Source organism: Falco peregrinus, chromosome 7 (assembly GCF_023634155.1).
Source record: "Falco peregrinus isolate bFalPer1 chromosome 7, bFalPer1.pri, whole genome shotgun sequence".
NCBI lineage: Eukaryota > Metazoa > Chordata > Aves > Falconiformes > Falconidae > Falco > Falco peregrinus.
The window spans coordinates 46,759,978-46,774,313 of NC_073727.1; the positions used below are offsets into that span (position 1 = coordinate 46,759,978).

General features: G+C 43.5%; 1 protein-coding gene across 3 annotated transcripts in view; it reads right to left on the bottom strand.

The window, feature by feature from the left end:
• The window catches only part of TAB2 (TGF-beta activated kinase 1 (MAP3K7) binding protein 2), a 67,041-nt gene extending 57,334 nt beyond the window's left edge, over positions 1-9,707 (bottom strand). Inside the window, exon 1 of one of the 3 annotated variants that reach the window (XM_055810135.1) lies at positions 9,254-9,707. The gene's annotated coding sequence lies outside the window, so the exon portion shown is untranslated. Of the gene's footprint in view, positions 1-2,578; positions 2,649-7,076; positions 7,096-9,253 lie in introns of those variants that run through there. The other 2 variants (XM_055810136.1, XM_027796944.2) reach the window with 2 other exon arrangements.
• Between the last annotated feature and the right edge of the window lie 4,629 nt (positions 9,708-14,336).

Sequence of the window (14,336 nt, forward strand, 5' to 3'; positions counted from 1 at the left end):
AAACACCTTAGGAAAACCTAGCTGTTTTTACTGACAAAGAGAAAACTGCTGGGGTTCTTACAGGCACCATCACTTAAAGCTCACTAATTAAAACACACCTGTTGAAAGCATTTAAGACTTTCTGATTATTTCCAGGTAACAGGAGAAAGACTATTGTTGCCATCTTTCACCCAGGCAGGCCATTCGCGGAGATTTCACACAGTGGCAGAATCCACATACATGGGTTCTGTAGCGAAGTCAGTTCAACTAGTACCTGTTCTACTTTCTGAAGTGATAGCTTTCAACTTGCATCATTTTGGTGATTCAGTTGGTGACCCTACAAACAGCTGCAGTGTCACCGTGGGGAAGAGATGAATTCTTGAACTGGTCTTCCTGCTTGTTTACTGCAGCACTGCTCTGAAGTCTACAGTTTCATGAGAGACTTTCTTCATCAACAATACAAGCTTAATAAACTCTTCTATCTTCTACCTTCTACTTCTTTGCCATACCTCAATTTTACAGAAAAAGCTATTTGTGGGATCATACTATAAAGCACATCAGTGAGCTAAGGGGAAAGGATGGCAAATCTATACACTGTCAGCTGCAGTGCAAAACATCCCCCTTCAGTGTGAATTTAGAGGAAACTACTGAACTGATCTAACAGCTCCTCAGCAAAGTGATCTCATAGAGTGAGACTAAAGACAGTTAAGCTGCAATCTGATTACTTTCCTAACCCCCAGTACATAGACTAACCTGGCTCACAGACAGATGAGACAAGTACCAGAGACCAACTGCTTGTGTCGGTGAAATACATCTTCCCTGTTCAGGCACAGAAAACTATCACTGGCCCTCAATGTTCACAAATGCTTGCATTCTTCTGTTTTTTGCTTTAAATCTACCTCAAAGCCATTTTGTTATATTACTCCAAGAGTAAGTCACATAGGAATACTGACAAAAGAGCCAACGCTTTCCTTTCATGGCAGCAAAGGCATATTTTGTATCAATAAACCAAAACTACTCACCCAACTTAAGCTTGAAGGCCTTTCAGAAAATTATCACTATTTTGCGCACGTTACTGCAGCTAGCAATCTCTGCATGCATACAGCTACATTATGGAAGGATGACACTTCATGCATCCAAAATGATGAAGCCACATTGGTACCATTCACAGCTTTGACAAGATCTACATCACCAGAAGAGTGAACATAAGACATTGTCACACTGGGTTTTTTTCCTCCACAGCATGCGTATGAAAGTACTACTGGGAGAACAGATATTTTCCTTTCAGTTTGGAAACCACAGGGGTTTTCAGCCCCATGTAGGGGAAAAAAAGAAACAAATAATGGGTATTTTCTCTGAACCTTCCTTCTCAACACATCACCTGCTAGAAACAAGAGGCTGGAGAGAACAGAGATTTCCACAATCCAAATAACAGTTCTCTCCTGCTGCTTGCAGTTTATTTTATTCTCCTTCACCAGATACCATGGAAGACTATTCCGATCCAAGAAGTCTTGTACTTTAGGCCTGGGAAAGGAAGATCAAAATGCACTTCTTGTGAAGGAACAGAAACTAGTTCTTTAGCAACCCCTTTTACACATACATTCAAGCCAAGTCCTAACTTGGATACACAACAAAGTAAGATATATGGCTTAAGAATTTGCCAGTGGTCAAATTTCTCCTTTTATTCAAGTCATTTTACAAAAAAATGTTCTCATTCTGGCTGAAGTCCTGAGTGAAAGCACCATAGATGTGACCCATCTGTCTTCAACAGAATTCCCAGCTTTGATACCCTACCTCTACCTGAAGCAGCTACCAATGAATACAAGCTGGTGAGGGCCCAGCTCAAGTAATTTCATAATTCTTTTATGAATTGTTGAGACAAATCTTGAAAATCATACGTCAAAACAGCTAAATGAATTACAGCTATTATAGACAGTTATAATTAATTTTTAATCAGCACAGTTTAAAATGACTGAAGAACTAACAGGCATAATATATGAAAGATACCGCAAATATTTTGCTAAATGTCTCTGTCTAATCCAATATATGCATCTTGGTAAACAAACTTTATTATTCATGGGGCTGCAAACTCTTCCGGGACTGACTTATTTAATAAATATTTATACAGTGCCTTGCACAAAAGGGCCTAATCCAAGTGAAGCTCGCCAGCCAATACCAAAGCATAAATAAAAATATAATAATCTGGGATTGGCAATTATTCCAGCAAGGCAGTTTAAATTACACAATTTGAGACACATGCACACACACACAAGAAATCTTACCCCCACTAACCAAAGAAAAGATCATATTTTTAAAAAATGGAACAAGTCACCAAAACTTTTTTAACTGAAGCAGCTTCATAAGCTGATGTGAAACATACTGCTTTAGATGTATCAACCTAAAAGGCCTTTTTAAGCATACTTTTGCTGAGCCCCTGGTGATTCCCTGTTACCAGGCTTACACCTGTTAGACTAAAGGCGGCTCTCTAAGTAAGATAACCTACCATTCCCTTTCAAAAAACAAATGTTTTTCCAACAATTAGAAAGTAGCAGTCTGAACCAGTTGAATGAATTGAAAGAAATCCAAGTATAGCACTCACCACACTTTCTTTTCTCTCATTCTTTCATGACAGCCTAAATGGAGCAGTGGTAAACTTAGCAACTGATACTCTGAAGAGAAAACAGAATGAGAAAGACATGACAAGCACTGAACCAGTTCCTTAAAAAGAAAAGTTTCCAAGAAGAAAGATTAGAATAAAAAAGAATGCCAACGAGAAGTATAAACAAGAAGGCACTAATGTTTCAATTGTAAAGTATAGATCATATATGAATGAACAGGTCTCCTCTTTCCTAGCTCACCTACAAATATGATAGGATGTCAGTAAAAAGGTGGTTGGAGGAGATAAATTCTGTGCAGAACAGATCTTTAAGAAGAAAAAAAAAGCTGAAAAAAACAAGTGCCGTAAGAAGATGGGAGAGTAGTTTAAAAAGAGATATGGTAGCACAGCATGGAGACAGGAGGTGGAGACTTTTTTTAGGGGTTTAAACACAACATGAATTGACAAAGGATACAATTACATGCCACACTACAAGTTTGGGGTTTTTTTTAAGTGTTTGCTTTTTTTCCCCCCCTATGTAGGTGAAACAGTTCATAATTTTTTCCACCTGGCCAAGTCAGGCTTAGGACTTAATGGGAAAAGACTTTTCTGTATTTCTAACCTCCAGTATAAAGTAGAAATTGATTTCCACCCCCACCCCCCAAAACAGCTTCAGGAAAACAGATTTATCTGGATGTACATATTAGTCACAGCTTCTGAGGCATCGGATCAGTAACAAGTACTAAAGTCTCATGGGGTGCTTAGGTTCTGAAACTTACTGTACTTTTTTTCCCAGTTAGTTTACCCTGCTGAAAAAAGTAAGACATTCTGAGGACATATGAGTAAACAGCTGGATCAACAAATTATTATTTTTTTTTATACACATACAACGCAGTTTCCTTGGAAAAATGCATTCTAAAGCTGTAGCTTTGACAGCCTCTAAGAATTTTCCTAGAATGGCTCCCTAATCTTTCTAGAAGTCACCTACGAAAATACCCAGTAACAGCAAAGCATCTTCTTGAACAGTAAAGACACACAGCAGCAAATAAAATTAAAAGTTTGCTGTTAAGAGTGTTTCACATCTGCCAGTGATTTCTTATCCATTTCTACTAATGTTATCTACAAAATAGAGGTATACCAGATACTTATTTCAAGATTCAATGAACTCCATAAGATCTTTAGTCTGTAATAAAAAGCAACTAATTTCAGGCTTACTAAAACAATTTGATACTACCATTGCTCATCTTCACAGGCAAGTCCATTAGACCTGGGAGTACATTAAATACACCACCGCATGCAACAGCCTGCAGAGGCATGACTGAATCATACTATTCGCACCAAACAAAATGTCTAAGTCACATTATCTAAAGAAACTGTAACCATATACAATGTAACAATATAATAATGCTTTAGATAATATTTGAGAACAACATGTATCTCCTCGGCGGCTTAAGTAACTCCTCCCTTACTCATGCACATTCTTGCCCCATGCTGCTACATGCTCTGTGTGTCAGTCTAGGTGTTAGGACAACAGTGTTGAATCAGACCCATACAAGCACGTAACGCAAGCACAGCAAAAGAGGGTCTGTATGTGTGGAAGCAACAATATCACCCAACATCTAACAGTCACCTTACCCCAACAGTTTCTATCACTGTAGTCAAAAGCATGCCACTTATGATATAATCTTAGCAGCCCAGCAGTCTGCTCAGCTACCTTACCCATCTCACACCCTGCTTCCCTCCCGCCTGCCCCAAGTCTTCATCTTCTTAAGAACCTATTGTAGACACGAGTTTTGTTCAGTAAACCAAAACAGGCAGCTGCTGCTAACCTTCCTCTTAAAGGCACTGTCCCATAAATAGCAGAACTAACAAAGCCCCATTTCCCATAGATTAGCATTCTGTCTCAACCATGCCCTCTGTGTTGCAATTAAGTCACATTCCACCTCTATCCCAGATGCCTATTATCTTACCCTTCTCTTCCAAGCACTAGCCACAATATACTTTAACCTCTCATGTCCTCTAACTACTGACTGAAGGAGAAAAAAAAAAGTGGAAAAAAAATAAAATTACTGCACTTCACATCTAGTTCTTAACCCACAAACAGCTGCTGGCCAACTGGCAGGCTAAACACAGGTAACTGCTAAATTCATGCTAAACTCTTCCCTCAAGAGATGAAACTATTCAATGAAGCCATCAATTGTAAAGCTTCTCAAATATTATTAAAACATAAAATTTTTCACACCTTGCCCCTTGGCTAATTTTCTGAAATCAACCAATGAGCTCAAAATTTGAGATAAACGATTAAAGAAAACAATTTCCCAAGATCTATGTCTTTAGAAAGGCGAATTAAATATGGTTTATATACTACACAAATATATAAAAACCAACAGCAACTCCATTTCTTTACAAAAAACCCAAATAAAATAGGTGCACCGCAACATATTATTCACATGAGAACAGTCGATTCTGAACTCCTAAATTGCAAAAGAAACTGCATTTACATGTTCTATGTGTCCTTTTAGTAAGTATTTACATCCTCCAACCATTTTCAAGCACATTTAAAAGAGGTGTAAAAGTCTCAAAGATAGAAAAGGCTTCTACAAATTTTGTGAAAACTGGTAGCTTTGTAGAAAAAAAGAAACTCAAATTCATGCCTTCAATGATGGAACTCTGCCTTCTCCACCGGTAGCCCCAGCAGACCAAGGAGCCAGCATGTACACAGCACCAGATTTGATTAATTCTGGAACATGTTTTAGGTAAGTTAGAAAATCATCAAAAAGCAGTGAGCACATATAGTGGCTCTGACCTGGTTTCAGTAAATTCTAGCAAGCCTAAAAATATCATAATCAATACGTACACAAAACTAATAGTTTTGGTTGTTTGGGGTTCATCTTTTTATCTTTTTTAAAAACTCACATATGCAACCTACAGAAATTATGGGATGTCTTCTACCACTGTGCTTTCCTAAGTTAATGCTTTTCTAGATACTAAAGGGAGCACAAGTTCTAAACCCATTTTGAAACACTGATTTTTAAATAATTGAAAAAAATAAATTCTGCTCAAAGTACAACCAGGATCTGAATGAGTTTTAAAGCACTCATCATTAAAGACAATGAAATTTGATCTTCATCTGTGCTCAGAATAGGAAAGAGCTATACATTTTCCACATTGCAATAAAACCTGGTTACCCACAGCATTTGTCTAAGAATACAATGCATATTTTTAACAAAATATTTTTTGTAAAATTCTGTGTCCAGTAATTTAGCACATTATCAGAAGTTACACATAAAGACACCAAAAAAAATACATCTAACACATGCTAAAAATACTATTTAACTACATCTTAACCATACCTATGGTAACAATAATATCCTGAGTGATGCCATTCATTCAGCAACGAACATGTTCCATGAACATCAGGATACGATATACAAAGAACACAGATCTTTTTACTTTAATTATGTTGAGCTATTTCACTTGGTTTCACTAGAACCCAATTAAGGGACACCAAAATCTAAAGGCATCCTAACACAAAGCTAGAAAGAACTTGGTATACTGTTTGAAATACTTTCTTGCATGAGAGTTGAGATTGCTGATCAGTTCAATAAAAGTAAGTTCCTAATTTTACTATAATCAGGATAAAGGTCTACAAAAACTTATGTCAGGGAGAGTATTAATATTACGCCAGCAATTTCTTGGTAAGCATTCTCAAGAAAGGATGAAACCAAAACAACTACTATATGGAACCTCTGAGTACAAATAAGAATTTATATAAAAAAATATTATCCAATTGTGAATCTGACAGCTTTCTTGCTCTCACAGTTGCATTTAAATATGTGCAATCCAATCCAGATCAGTTTGCTATGCAGCATTCAAGACATTGTAGAACATCCACCAGCATTTCTCCTGTTTGAAAGTATATACTTTTTGTAGTTGAGATAACCTGCTATGCAATTAAAGACAACCCACCCACCCGCCCCAACTTGAATCACTGTACACATTAGTGGGAAAAAAAGTTAACTTTCAATTCAATCATTTAAATATTTGAGTTTTGAGTATAGCTTTAAAAAAAATCCAGTTCTGAATCACTGGAATTTTTGTTCTATTTCCTGTAAAAGCACCAACAGCAACATTGTTCAGCATTCCGCTTGCAGCGGTTCAGAAAAAGATCAGCCTGATTCCTCAGTCCTAAATTTACAGTCATTTCATAAACTTGAGGTCACACATCTGACCAACTTATTTCTTCCAGTGTTTCCAACCATGGAGATCATGATAAGCAGGTCGCACTTGCAGTAAGATGAAGACCAATCTAGTTTTATGTTTCAAAGTACAGCCTCAGAAAGAGTAGTCTGCCAAAAGCTCTCTAAGCTCCCTAGCAAAAAGAAAAAAAAAAACCACACCCCAAAACCCAAACACAAAAACCACCAAAACCCCCACCTTATATAAGAATAATCTCTTCAACAGATGACAGATTTAATTCTACAAGGCTTGAAAGGCATACCAGTTACCTATAACGCCAAGGACCATTACAAAAACACACAGGACCTCAGCCTTCAAAGCAATGCCATGACGAGGAAAACCACTATCTTCTTCCACTCTGCCACCTCTGGAAAAGAGAAGTTTCTACCAGGACATTGTCACAAGAAGAGTGCCCATTTTCAAGAACTCTATTTTTGTATCAGCAAATTTAAAGGAAGAGAGAAGAATCCTTTGACTTCTCTTAATGCTGAGAAGGAAAATGGTTTACATTTCACAGTCTTTGAAAGCTGGCGTAAGCAAGGGTAGCACAGCAGAGCAAGAAGATGGCACTGCTCCTGCAATGTAATGGTAGGGATGATACTTTATCAAACATCTCTCAAGAAACAAAACTGGGAGAACCCAAACTGTGAATCTCCTCCAACAGCCTTTCTCCCCTCTTCTTCTTTGCAGGCTCCCCTGTGAAGCAACATCATGAAAAAACACCCAGGTCTTCTCAGATTTTTTAAAAGAAACTGAAAGTCAGCTCAGTGTCCATTCTGGTGCAGTGCAAGCCAAGGCACTACCTAGCAAAGAGCATCCATAAGTTTAACATTGGGATAACAGCCACAAGTGACTGAAACTTTCATTTGAATTGAAGGGCAGAACTTACTGAAGCTGATGACATGTCTCTTAGTTTGTCAGTGGAACTTCCCTCTTGCCAAAAGCAGGTATCAGAATTCTGATTTGACAAAACCCAATTGCAATAATACAGATAAAGAACAAGTAATTGAAATATGTATATGAAATGCAAATGCTTGGTTATCTGGTGGATCATTAGCTAAGCTGAAAATTATTCCTGATTTTAGCAGATCATGTCCCATTGTGAATACAGTGCTATCATTATAGTCACTAGCCTTCCATACTGTAGTGCATGTGCAGTACCATTTTGATGGTTAAAGTAGATACAAAGTATGTATGTATGAAGTACGTTACAAAACATTTTGAACAGTCTCAGAGAATGGCTCTGTATTTAACATATGCCTTCTAAACACCTATGTAACTCAGAGTACTGAAAATTACATGCAATGCCTTTTTCAGCATTCTACACCTGAACTTCAGAAACAGCTTTGTTCAGTCTATATCAAATAACCTAAACTTACGATGACTAGAACACCACACCTGAAACCCACTCCTTGCTAAGAAGCACTCCTTCGGAATTCCTTTAAGTACACACTTACTATCATTAATACAGAAACACCCACTGGTCTTGGGCAAAAACCAGGCCCTGCTGAGCTACCAGGTAAAGTACAAAGAACACAAGGTCCCTGCCCTGAAGGCCTCGCTACATCCAACAGGACTGAGCATTCAGACTTTTAATACAATTTAATGAATGAGACAAGGTACCACACAGCCCCGCACAGCATTCTCCGGTCTCTCAGAGGGACGAAACAGAAACAGAGAAGAAAAGGAAACCGTATGCATCTCCTCTCTTCGAAATCCCTCTTATCAGAACCATTTCAAGAATTTCAGCGCAACAATTAAACTGCCTTGAATAATGGAAACTAACGTCCCAAATATACTATATATGGAATGGAGCCCAGCCGGCCCCCGCAGACACCAGGCACCAAACCCTCGCACCTCTGACACTGTTACTCATCCCCAAATGGCGGAGTCTCGCCCAGCGCACTCACACCTGTCACCTGCTGGGCGCCGGGCCAGCCCCGCCGCCCGCTCCCCCCGCTCGGCGCGGCCGCTGGCAGCCCGCTAGCCGCCCGCTTCCGCTGCCCCCCGCCGCCGGGCAGGCCCGGGCGCCGCCCCGCGCCCCCCGCCCGCCGGACCCCTCCCCGCGCGGGGGGAGCCCCAGCGGCTCGCGAAGGAAAATACGTTTCCATCTCCCGCAGGACGCCCCGCCGCGCGGCGGCTTCCCGCCCCTGCCCTGCCTCCCGCCGCCACCCCACCCCGCCGCGCCGGGAGGAGCGCGGTGCCGGCGGCTGCTCCCTCCCCGCGCGCAGGCCTCCCCTGCCCTCGCCCCGGCAGAGCCCGGGGCCGGGAGAGCGGCTCCGGCAGCGCCTCGGGCCCCCTGCCCCTCTCGGGCCTGGGGGCCGGCCCGGGCCAGCCCCCCGCGCCTCTCCCCGCGGCCCCCCGGGGATGGGTGCAGCCCCGCCAGGAAGCCAGCCCGGGGAGCTGCCACCAGGCCCGCGTCGGCGGGGTCAGCCTTACCCTGTCGCCGTTGCTTCTCCTCCTCCTCCGCCTCCTCCTCCTCGTCCTCCGCCTCCCCCACCACGGCAGCAGCCGCCGCCACTACCGCCGCCACCAGCGCCGCCGCCGCCTCCGCCCGGCAGGGGGGACCCCGCCGACCCGACACGCTCCGCAGCCTCCCGCCGCCGCCGTTCCGCTCCGGGGGGGGAGGAGGAGGAGGAGGAGGAGGAGGAGGAGGGAGGGAAGGGGGGCGTCCGTGCTGCCGCCGCGGGCGGGAGAAGCGGGAAGGCCGGGGTGGGTGGGTGAGTGGGTGGGTGAGTGAGTGAGTGAGTGGGTGGGTGGGTGGGTGAGTGCCTGCGGCGCCGCTCCCGTCCTCAGCTGGAACCGCTCCGGCTGCGCGTCGCTCCCGGCCCCCCCTCCCCCCGCTCGCTGCGCTCCAAATCAAAATAGTGTCACAATATGGCGGCGGCGGCCCAGCATCGCGAGACCGGGCCCCGAGTGCTAACGGGATGCGGCGCGCGCCAATGGGCACCGGGGGGGAGGGGGCCGCGGGCTGCACCGCCCCCGCCCCCGGGGTGGGGCGTGGCGGGGGCTGCGCCGCGCGCCGTGCGGGCAGCGAGGGCCGCCGCCTTCTCCGCTACGGGGATGGGGACGGGGGGAATCCGGCTGCCCCGCCCCTCGTCGCAAGCGAGCGGAGCGCGTGGGGTAACGGCCGCCGCCTGAGCGACGGCGGAGCCCGGGCTCCCCCCGCCCGGGACGACGCGGCGACGCTCGGCTCCGCCATGTGCGGCCGCTGGCGGCCGGCCCCGGCCCCGGCCCCCTCCAGCCCTGCTCTTCCCTCGCCCCTTCTTGCCCCGCCGGCCGCCCCCCGCCTCCCGCCGGGCCCGGCGCCAGGGGGTGGGTAGGTGGGCCGCCCGCCTGGGAAAGGGGAGGCTGGCGGGAAGCTGAGCGGGGTCTGAGAGAGCGGCGGGAGGAAGGGCAGTCACCACAAAGGGGAGCGTCTGTAAGGGGAAAAAGAAACCAGGGACAGCAGGATTGATTAAAACCCCCCACCCCTATATGCGAAACAGCCGTTCCGAGCGGGAATTGCCGCTTCCTGTCCGAAATACTGGTGCTCTGAATGCGTGTACAGAGTACGCGGGTTCCACCGTCCCTCCGAGGTGTAGCCCAGCGCAGTGCTCCTTGCGACAGGCCACCGGGCGGGCGGGGGCCTCAGCCCGGCGACCACCGGCACCTGCGGCAGGGTCCCGGGCCCGGCCCCGCCAGCCAGCCAGCCCGCAGGAGGCGGCCGCGCCGCCCCGGGGCTCCTAACGTGCAGGCTTGGAAATCGGTACCAAATCCCTTCTACCATAGAAAGGCCGACATCCTCGATTTTAGTGGGGCGTTCAAGTAGGTCTTTGTATTTCCATAGTTTGAGGAAGTTTAACCTTCAATGAAAAGACAGCTTTTTGACGAGTTTGTAAAATTGTCCAGTAAAACAGTTGGGTTTTAGGGGTGCAACACCGTACACTGCTTGCTCTTTCTCCTTGTATTTCCTTTCTTCCTGTACCTCTTGGATTCTCCTTCCTCCGTGCAGCGGGCAGGTGCTGCCCACGCTAACAATGGAGTATCCATCCATCCATTCTTAGGTAATCCTGCTTTGCAAAATACAGTCAGAAACAAATAGTTTAAAAGCAAACTTTATCAGCTGAAGCAGAAGGAAACTGTCTGAAACCCTGCAACCTAGAATGGGGCCTGGCAGGGATGTGGTAGGGCTTTCAGATTTCCCCACAGAGCAGTGGTACTGGAGAGAAACCAGTGGAAAGATTTTTTTTCACCCACCTTAACTCCCAGAGGCACCAGTGATTTCCAGTGTGCTCCAGTGTATGAAAGGAATTACAAAACTGCCCAGTCATGGTCATCTCAAACCTTAAAAGCTGCACTATCCATTGCAATGGTGGGATGAGAGAGGGCCATACGTTCTTCACAAGACATCAGCTATCAAACTGGCCAATTAAAAATTGCAAGATAAAATTACATAAACTAATAAAAACCTAGCATGCGCTAGGCAGGAACTAAATTATTTGTGACAATTTAGCCTAAGTGTTCTGTTACAACAAATAAAGTTGACTTTGCCATTGCAACAAAGGATACTTTCAGAAATGATTGAAAACATGTTTTCCAAATGAATGTATTAAGAAGTGAGGAAAAAACCACCAACCAACCACTCTCAACTGCATTTAGTTCAAGTTGTCACACAGAGAGAATCCCAGGAAAAGCAACTGCAAAGGCTAGCTTTGCTTGGAGTAGGCAGGGAGAGAGAGAACATGATGCCAATGAGTCTAATAGTGAGTTGTTATGGTGGGAGGTGAAAAAAAAGGGGGGGGGGAAAGGAACACAGGTTTTTTCCCCTCACAAAATGTGGAAATATAGGTGTGTATATTCATTCCAGTAAGAACTGGTCGTTTTCATAAGCTCTAACAGACAAGTCTGCAGTTCATTTGTACATCAGCAGCGTGGCACTTGAAATACATGTATCCAAAGTTTATTACTCAGCCTATCTTGAGTCAAGGTTATAGAGGACTGACAATCTGCTGAAATATTTGGTAATTGCAAACAAGGTAGTATCACCCCAAACCCAGCCAGAAATGAATGTAATCGCTTACAAAAAAGGTTAATCGTACATCTAGAAAGAAGATGCAATGGAAACATCAGATCACAGAGAGCTGTACCAGGGTTGCTCCACTACATTAATCCAACCCTTCTCCTCCGTGACCTGTGCTGTAGCCAATTCATGATCTCCTGGTCACCTGCTCAAGCATGCTGCTGTTCCACTCTTCCAACACAATTGTTTCAAACTTTGCTAAGCCATACCTGACCTTTCAGACAGACAGGATAGTATACTTACATGAATACGTTTTGTGCGCTAGAAACTGAACTTATTCTGCTAAGTTTAATACCAAGTTAAATATTTGATTCTTTTGCCTACAGTTGCTAAAACAGGGATTTGCCACAGGAAGGCGAAAGACCATCTTTCCCTGTTTCATCAGCAGTATTTACTGCAGTGCTTAAGCACTGGGATCATGTGAGTGAGCTGCACGATGCTTTCCCCCCTCTCCCAGACGCTCCACACCGCATCTATGTCTGAGCCCTGGCTAAAGTTGCTCTTCTCTCCTCTGTAGCAGCTAATTTTGAATAATTTCCCAACACTTTTCTAAAATCAAACAACAATGTATTTAGGAAAATAGTTCTGTGTATTGAGATTCAGGAAAGAACTATTCTCCTATGTAACTGAAACAAGACCTAGGAGGATCTACCTAACACTAAAATCTGGATGTAACTCTTTATCAAGACCTTCAGTCACCAGTGAGGCACAGGGACCTGCCCACCAGTCCAGTCAATTCAGAGCCTTGCTGCTTTCCTTGCAGATTTTAAATATTACCCATTTTTTTGGCCATACAAGGTATGAGTTCATGTTTTTAAAATCTTCATCAGACTGTTTATATTCTTCACTGCTAGAGACTGAAATTATAAATAGGATTGGGGATTTATTCTAAACATGTTGTACAGGAAAACTGTTTCTGCAAAGTACAGTCAGTTTTGTCAGCTTGGTACTGACATTTCTGATGCTGAAATTTCTTGAGAATGCTTTTCAGAAAAGGTAAGAGAACAAGTCCAGTTAAAACCAATCCACAACAACTGGCATGATTATTTCTGAAATTTAGTTTAAAGTTATTTTTCTGCAGTGGAAAAAGCTGGCACTGGCAGCTCTAAGAACACCCTTTTTCCCTTGAACATTCACCTGGCAATTTCTTTTTCATTCTTCTAGACAGAAGTCTAGAAGAAGTCTACCAGTTTGGAGGTTGACAAAAACAGAAGCAGCATTCACTGGCCAAAGGACAGTCCTTGGAAGCTCCCAGTCTGAGGTTACATCCATAGCTTCTCCTATAAAAAACATTAGAATTTAGATTAAAAATGTGCCAAGGAAATAGAGAAATTCACCTTATTTCACAAGATCTGTGCATTGTACTTTTCCTGTTCTATCTAGAAGTTATCAGCTGTGTGCCATAGGACAATAATTGGACCATCCTAGTCTAGGGAAGTGGATGATGCTGGATTTGGAAGTAAATTCAACTGCAGAGCCTCATCATAAAGCAAAAGCTGTGATTAATACACAGCATAGCTTTGCTCAAGTGAAGGTTCTCAGCACTTGTGTCCCCTACCCCACTATGAGTGCTTTTACTTTGTAATAGCTTTAAAAAAGCCCTTTTTTTTCCCAGTGTAGGAGTAGCCCAGTGATTGATATTTATTTGGAGGACTGTACTGGACACTGTAGTGTCAATATTCTAGTTTACTATCTTTTTCCTTCTGTTTTAAATGTCAGCATAATTCTAAGTCTGGTTTAAGAAACAAACCAAGCCCAAAACACTCTTCTTTGATCAGAAACATCAACTCTAGGAGCTCAGAACTGATGAACAATCCTAAAATAACCAACAAGTATAATCATTTTGTTTGTAATGTTTTGGTAAAGAAATGGCTTTCAGGTCAAATTATTCAAAGCCTGTAGTGAACTCTGGTTGCTTAGATTGCACGTGTGCAGTTACGAAAGGCTGTTGTGCCTTGAAGTTTTTCTTTTCAAACCACAGCACACAAACAGCTCTGCTATCGCTGTTGAGACTCCCCTGGTTTTCCAGGTTGCTCCCTTCCTTTCTTCAAGATAGCACCAGCTTTCTTACTTCCTAACAGCTCATCTATTTGGGAGTAGAGAGCAAACATGACATTTGAGATAAGATTATGATTAAGAGGTGCCTTAGTGGTTCATGAGTTCTAGCAGCCTCCCAGGATTTGGATAAGGCCTTTGCATAAAAGAAATCCATTGAGAGAGACAGCTTACCCTGGCATTTCAATGTTGAAAGCATAGTGAGCTGTGTTACAGTGGAGCATAATTGTAGGCTATGTATTAATGTGACACACTGAAATAATATGTTTTTGGAGACTTGGTAAGACTTTTTCTTTTTTTCCCTTTACCTTAAAAAAAATATTAATTTATATTGATCATGAGTGTGTTATAAGAATGTTTTTTAAATAATTGGTTTAGAACTGGGAAAGGCTACAGTATTAAATC